The following is a 6,000-nucleotide window of genomic DNA, read 5'->3' on the forward strand; positions in this document are numbered from 1 at the left end:
CGGATCCAAGGATGACTGGATGTGTCAAGCTTTGAACATCTGGCTCTATCAAAACCAGAGAGATAACCTAGAGAGCAGGGAATATGCAGCCTGCTGGCTTAGGGGATCATGTGATCAATTGGTTTTGAAAGAAAAAGAGTACAAGGACAAGAGAGAGGAGGAACCTTTTGTCCCTGAACCACAAGGGTGGGATGTGCTTACATTCCCTCCCTCCACCTTATGTTCCTCCTATGCTGGCTCCTATCTTTCCTCCCCCTCCTATGCCCTACCCTTCTGCACCTTCCCCTCCTCCCCCACAGCTAGAGAAAAGAGAAGAGAGTAGGAGTGGTATGATGACTCGCTCACAAAGCACTCGATTACCACCTCTGTTGACAGGAGAGAGAGGTAACTTTAATTCAGAACAGTGTGAGACTCTTCAGGAAGAAAGGGCAGAACCCTTTGATTCATTTCCCAGGGAGCAGGAACCCAGACCTAATAAGCCAGAAACCAACTGGATGAGACCACTGCGGGAAGTTCCCGTGGGAGAGGGTCTCGGTTTTGTAAATGTGCCCCTGACCAGTACTGAAGTGCGTAACTTTAAGAAAGAACTGACCTCCCTGATAGAAGATCCCCAGGGATGTGCTGAACAGTTAGACCAATTTTTGGGACCAAATATATATACAATATGGGGGTCTCGACATAGAATCCCCAGCAGGGGAACAATTGGTACTAACTGGTTTTGTTACCAACTCAGCCCCAGACATTAGAAGAAAATTACAAAAGACAGAAAATTGGCATGAGCAGGGAATAACCCAGCTTCTACAGATCGCACAAAAAGCATTTGTCCAGACATCTGAGGATAAGCAGAAAGCAAAGGCTAAAATTTTAATGTATCGGTGTGGCTGATAGTGGCAAGTTGATCTGCTACTGCATTATGTTGTGCCATGTTCGTCGTCGGATTGGTATGGAAGTCAACGTGATGTACAGTCATCTTACAATGATGGGAAGCATCCCACAACAGCTGCCACAACTGTTTGCCCCATACTGGGTGGTCATGTAACAGCCACTCATCCTTTTGCCAATCAGGCATCCATACCACTAGTCCATTAGCCACAGCCCAGGAATTAGTAAACAAGTGAAGAGGGTGATCTTGGGGGTCTAGTGGTAAAGTGATCGCCTTCAACTCAGCATACTGACTGGAGCCACCATTCCCCTCCTCCAATAAGTGAGTTCCTGACCTGTGATGGTAAGCCACCACCTTCCACTTCTGCTTTCCTTGCACCAACCGGCTGCTACCATCAGTAAACCAGCCATCCTCTTGTTCTGCTGGAATGAGCAAATCATATGATTTACCCCACTGACATGGAGAAGGGGGTAGGGGAGGGGGCAAGGCGGGTTCAATGTCCTCATGACGAGACGGAAGATCAGCCACATGTTTGTGTATGCGGCCCACCCCTTCAGGCCCTCTGGTCGCACGACTCTGAATATACCACTTCCATTTGACAATAGAAGACTACTGAGCCCACCCGATCTTTAGATCAGCGTCATTAGTCAGGTCCCAGTTCATTATTGGAAGTGCAGGTCACAACTGGACATCAGCATCGCCTGTCATTCTTTCCATCTCCAGCAGGGCCCAGTAACAGGCCAGTAATTGTTGTTCAAAAGCAGAATAACGAGTGGCAGCCTCAGGCATGGTTTGTGACCAAAATCCCAGCAGGACTCGGCCGCCCTCTTGTTTCTGCCAGAGACTCCAGGAGGCCACATCATCAGTAATGGAGACCTGTAGTTCGTAGTGGGTATTTGGGATGCGGGGAGAAATGGGCAGTGCCTGAAGAATAGCCTACTTGGTGGACTGGAATGCCCTTTCCTGATCGTCACCCTATAAAAAGTCTGCTTTCTTTCGGGTAATCTTGTATAGAGGACGTAAAAGAAATGCCCAGTGTAGAATATGGCGTCACCAGTATCCCAATAACCCTATGAAACTTTGGGTCTCTTTTTTACTAGTTGGAGTGGCCAAGACTGCGATCTTATTGCAAACTTTATTGGGAACCACCTGTTCTCCAGCATGCCACTGAATTCCAGGAAGATAACCTTCTGGGACGGGCCCTATAGCTTGGCGGGGTTAATGGCCCACCCTCTTTGCATCATGGTATCTTGGACAAACTCCATACCTTCCTGTACCATCTCTTCCATGGCCCCTTGGATATTCACATAATGGTGAATCGAGAGAGAAGGCAATACTGGCACCGCCTCCAAATCACGGGCAATTAGGTTGTGGCAAATAGTGGGAGAGTGTACATAGCCCTGAGAGAGGCGGGTGAAGGTATACTGATGCCCTTCCAGGTAAAGGCGAACTGATTCTCTGAGACCTCAGCTATAAGAATACTGAAGAAGGCATTAGCGAGGTCAATGACAGCATACCATGTTCCTGAGTTCCCAGTAGCGATGTTTTCAATGAGGGTGACAATGTCCGGAACTGCTGAAGCAAGTGGTGGGGCATGTTTGTTCAAGAAACGATAATCAACTGTCATTCTCCAGGAGCCATCCGGTTTCTGGACTGGCCAAATAGGGCTATTAAAGGGTGACATTGCAGACCTCACTATGCCTTCCTCTTGGAAAGCATCGATGGTGGCAGTAATCTCTTCTTGCCCTCCAGGGAGGCGATACTGTGGAATGCATACTGGTTTCGGGGTGGGGGGGGCGTGGGAGGCACCATTACAGGATCCCACTTAGCCTGACCTACCACTAGTCTTTTTGTAATAGTACGAATTCCAAATGCAAATCCCCCTTGACTAGTATTAAGGGCCTTACCGGCCAACATATTGATACCCAGGATACACTCGTCAGTGGCAGCCACAAGGGGATGTAACCATATAGGGGAAGGGCCATCACCCATCATGGCATGGACTTTTACTTCCTTTGCCAGGGTGATTGCTCCTTTCATCCCCTCTATTCGAAATGTCGGTCCAGTCCAGAGGCCGGGGTTACCCGAAATCACTGAGTGCTCCGCACTGGTATCGACCAAGGCCAAATATTGGCAGTCATTACCCCCACCCCAATGGATTGTTAACAGTATGTAGGGCCGTGGGTCCCCGTGTATCAATGGAGTAGACAAAGAAACCCCGCCCGCACCCCCATGCCTTAGTTGGGTTCGGGAGCTTCCAGGACCACATGCTACTATTATCCATGAGCCTTTTTAACTAATTGTTGTATCTCATCACGGGTAAATGGAGCAAGAGAAGCTGACTCGATAGGAGCAGCAGTGGGAGCAGAAGGCACAGCTGGGCCAGGAAGACTCAACAGTTGGGGATGATGTTCCCCTGCCTCTTATAAAGGGCATAAAGAACCATGGTAGGTTTCCCATCAATATCACTTTTAGGTACGCCTAACTTTAACAAGGTTAAAAAAAAAGGTCCTTTCTTGTTGGTCCGTTATTAGCAGCAGCCCCACTCTTTTTATCCTGCTTGTCTGATGTAACCTGGCTTGTAGGTGAGTGGATTTTACTTCCTAACTCTAATTCTTGAAGCCCAGATAAGGCGTGCACCGTCTCACACACAGGGTGCTCAATTAGCGGACTGGTTATGGAGAGAACCAATCTCCATACAGTGAGTTGTGTGGAACGAACCAATCGGGTATGCATTCCGGCTGTAAATATCTCTTCATCAGGGCTCTCCCCATGTACCCACAGCCTCAATCGCCCTGCATACAAGGCAGAGGACAGGGCCTGCTGATGAATTACTGCTATACGCTCCTCTGGGGTACCCCAATTGTTCTGTAAATGTAAATCCCAATCTACTGATGATGGGTATACCCATAGCAGGGCATCCCATAGAGTGGCAAGTAAGTAATCTACCTCTCTTCCTCTACCCCGCAGCTCAGCAGTGACCCGGATATCAGTAGTCAATGTTCCTAATCCCAATAATTCCTCAAGGGTTAAATATACATTACCCCCCACTTGCTCCCAAACACGCAGGAGCTAGGCCGCCAGAGTTTCTCCTGCCTTTTGCCTAAATCGATCTCCAATGGCAGCCAGCTCTTTTATAGAGAAGTCACGTATCATTGACTGCTCTTGACCCCTGTACCCACTTTGGCCCATAGGGTCCTTTTCCCAGTGAATGGGACGAGGCCTAGGCCTTCCTGTAGAGGGGGTGGGCCATTGAGCATAAGCAGGGGTTCGGGTACCTTCCCGTAGGTCCTCTAGTGAGATCAGGGGATCATCTTCCTCTTCAGTCTCGTCAGTTACATTCCACCCCTCTCCCTCTCCATCTGTTTGGAAAATCTGCTGCCTTACAGGGCAGGTGTGAACAGTGGGTGGAGAGTGTAGTATTTTAGGCACATGTTGAGGAGTATCTGCATTATTACCGTGGTCATCATTCCAGATATTCTCGTCCCATTCATCAATTACATCAGGATCGGCCATTCCTTATCATGGCACGAATACGATGTGTTTCGGGTTCTACTCCATGCCTTTCTTTATCTGCACAGCTGCTGCCGGAGTTTAATATTTTGGCAGATCATTTGGACATGCTTAGCCTCCCATTCTTTGGATTGGTCCTGACTGGTGCGAACAATCACGCTCATCATGGAACAGCATTGCAGTAGCAGCTTCTCCACCTCCCCCAACTGGGACGTTGGTTGGACTCTAGAAGTTCTACTTCTTGCTGAGAGACGTTTCCACCCCTCAGAGAGTTTCCACTTCAGCAGTTGGACCATGGCTTACATTACCCAAAAAATTGTTTACTCATAGCTTATCTCTTTGAATAAATGATTTAATTATCTTCAAGGTCTCCTGACAGTCTGCAATCAACAAAATCCAACTGCCTCCCTGGGCCCCATGGTGGAATTTAGAATATGTCTTCTGATGCAACTGCATCCCTTCTTGCATAAGCTGGTCCAAATCCTTCATTACAAGTGGCTGATTAAAAAGGAATCAGTTGTGGGTGTGCAGCGAACAACAAATCTCTCTCTGAAAACAGAGAAGAACCTTCCTGAGTGGTAACCATTTACTTTTCAAGCACCAAAGTCTGGTGAACTTTAGAAATGTTACATTCTGTGCACAGTATAAGAATTGCCAAGAATTCTTATTCCTCTGCGAGGAATTCACTGAACTTGGAGAAATGAGAAGTGAAATTGGACTGTGAATCAAAAAACTTTTCTGAACTTACACATGCATTACATACACGTGCGCTTAGAATTAGAAGGGGGTTAAGTTAGGTTAGTTAAGTGAATAGTGATAAGTTAAAGTGTGATTCTGTTTTCATGTTTAAAGATAATTAACAGCAACTTTTAAGTTGTGGCAGCGCACATCTTCATGGCGAACCGGCCCCGCTTGTATCGCCACAATGCGGGCAGCCATGGGGAAATGGCGTCGTCAGAGGTTCCTCTCTGACTCCAGTATCCTTTCCAGGGTCATTAATGACCCTCAACATGGGGGCTGTGTTTGTTCCACTGCTCACATTGCCACTGTTGTGACCCCGATAAGCCCAGATGTTTGTCTGGACTCAAAACACCATGGATTCAGCAGAGGTTAATGCTGACTCCATCAAGCTTCCCTCCTTTGGACCCACCAACCAAGAATGTGGTTTGGGCAGGTGGAAGCACAGTTTCAACTCTGCAATATCTCCTCAGATGCCATGATATTCTATCATGTTGTGAGCGCTCTGGACCAAGATATGGCAGCAAGGGTGGATGACATCATTCACTACCCCCTGACCACGGACATGCTGATTGGAACTTTTGGGCTAACTCCACAGCAATGGGCTTCCAGGTTCCTTTACCTAGATGGGCTTGGGGACCGTAGTCCGTCGGCACTGATAGATGAAATGCTGGCCCTGGCAGAAGACCACAAGCCTTATTTTCTCTTCTACCAGATATTCCTGGAACAGATGCCGGAGGACATCCAGCTGCTCCTCACAGATGAAGACCTCTCGAACCTGAGGAGAGCAGCAGCCTGTGCGGATGCACTCTGGCACATGAAGAGGGAGAACAAGGCAGCCCTCAACCAGGTGACACGATCAGGTG

This window comes from Narcine bancroftii, chromosome 2, assembly GCF_036971445.1.
Source record: "Narcine bancroftii isolate sNarBan1 chromosome 2, sNarBan1.hap1, whole genome shotgun sequence".
Taxonomy (NCBI): domain Eukaryota; kingdom Metazoa; phylum Chordata; class Chondrichthyes; order Torpediniformes; family Narcinidae; genus Narcine; species Narcine bancroftii.